Below are 1,711 nucleotides of genomic sequence, written 5' to 3'. Positions count from 1 at the left end.
GAAATACAATTTATTTCTTATAGTTTCAGAGGCTGGGAAGTCCAAAACCATTTGGGACACACATTTGGCTGGGAACACATTTGGCGAGGGCTTTCTTCTTGGCAGTGACATAGGGTGGCACATGGTGCATGGCTGAGCAAGAGAGATTTAACCTCCTCACTGGCTCTCCTTTTAAAGTCATCAGAACCACATCCATTACCACCCATGAAACCATCAATGGATTAATCCATTCATGAGGGTACAGTCCCCACAATCTAATCACCTCTTAAAGGTCTCATCTTTCAATGACCATAATTGGATTTCCCACCCTTTTAATACTGTTACAATGTAGATTAAGTTTCCAATACATGATCCTTTGGGGGACACATACAATCCATAGCAACTACTAAGGCATGGACCTGCAGAGCCATGCAGCCTTGCAGCTGCATGCTTTGGGAAGGGAATGTTGGAAGTAGGACTGCAACCAGTGGGCCCAGGCAGCTGAGTGCAAAACCAGAGGGGCGGCCTTGCCTCGCATGTCCTTTGAGTGGCATTTGCTGTTAAGAAGCCCAAGGCCAGAGCTCAGCTCCACTGAGTAGCTCCGTCCCTTATGGTGTGACCCCAAGGCCTGGGAGGGTTAGTCTGGTTTTTGTCACAACGTCACAGCGAAAGTCAGAGAGATGGAGGGTGATGTGGTTGAATGGCTCTAAGCTCTCCTGGCATAACCAGTGGTCCACACTTCCTTCTTTTCTTTTTCTAATAGAGTACACAGTTCAGTTTTATTCAGAGAAAAAAAAAAAAAAAAAGAAACTTTCAATCACACTGGAAGAAACTCAGCCACAGGTTTGAAATCTGTACTCAAACTACACATGCAGTGAGGACAATATTCTGCTAATGGAATTGATTTGCTGCTGCTTTTGTCTACTGTTTGTCTAATATTAACGATTATAAACAGAGCNTTTTTCTCTCCAGGCAACATAGGGGTCTTTGTGAGCATAACAGATGTTAGAACTGCTTTTTCTTTGGTGAGATGAGTGATGGTCGAGATGTGGATTGGGTCGACGTCCTATGTGGTTTCTCCTGCCCTTGGACGAAAGGGTGCACCTGAGCTGAGTACCCCGCTCTTTGCAGTGGTGCTATGGACCATGTGCCCACTAGGTAGTGGGGTGCTGCTACCTGGTCCTTATGACACTAGCTGACCTGCCGCTGGTACATCACTACATCTGTTTGCAACAAATCATTCGTACAAGGTGCCTAAAATGACAGAAGTTGGACTCCATTGCTTCTAAGGAGCAGATTGTGTGACTGTTTCATTGTCAGTCTGCTAATTGGGGTTTATACATGTGGCAGAACTCAGACTGAGCCTCATTTTGATGCAGCATACTACTTGGCAGTGAGCTTGTGGGATGGAGACTTAGTGCTCTCAGTTATTGGGGCAAATGACCTCTCTAATAACTGTGAATGGCCAAACTGGCTGTTAGAAGTTGAACCATGTCTTTCTTTCCTCCCCCCATACATATGTTGAAGTCCTAACCCCCAGGATGTCAGAATGTGACCTTATTTGGAGATAGGGTCTTTAAAGAGGTATCAAGTTAAAGTGAGGTCATTAGTGTGGGCCTTAATCCAATATGACTGGTGTGCTAATAAGAAGACGAAATTTGGACAGAGATAATGTAAAGACACAGGGAGAAGACTGCCATCTACAAGTCAAGGAGAGAGGCCTGGAAAAGAT

The sequence above is a fragment of the Galeopterus variegatus genome, unplaced genomic scaffold (genome assembly GCF_000696425.1).
Source record: "Galeopterus variegatus unplaced genomic scaffold, G_variegatus-3.0.2 Scaffold93, whole genome shotgun sequence".
Classification (NCBI taxonomy): Eukaryota; Metazoa; Chordata; class Mammalia; order Dermoptera; family Cynocephalidae; genus Galeopterus; species Galeopterus variegatus.
This window is presented reverse-complemented; position numbering follows the sequence as displayed.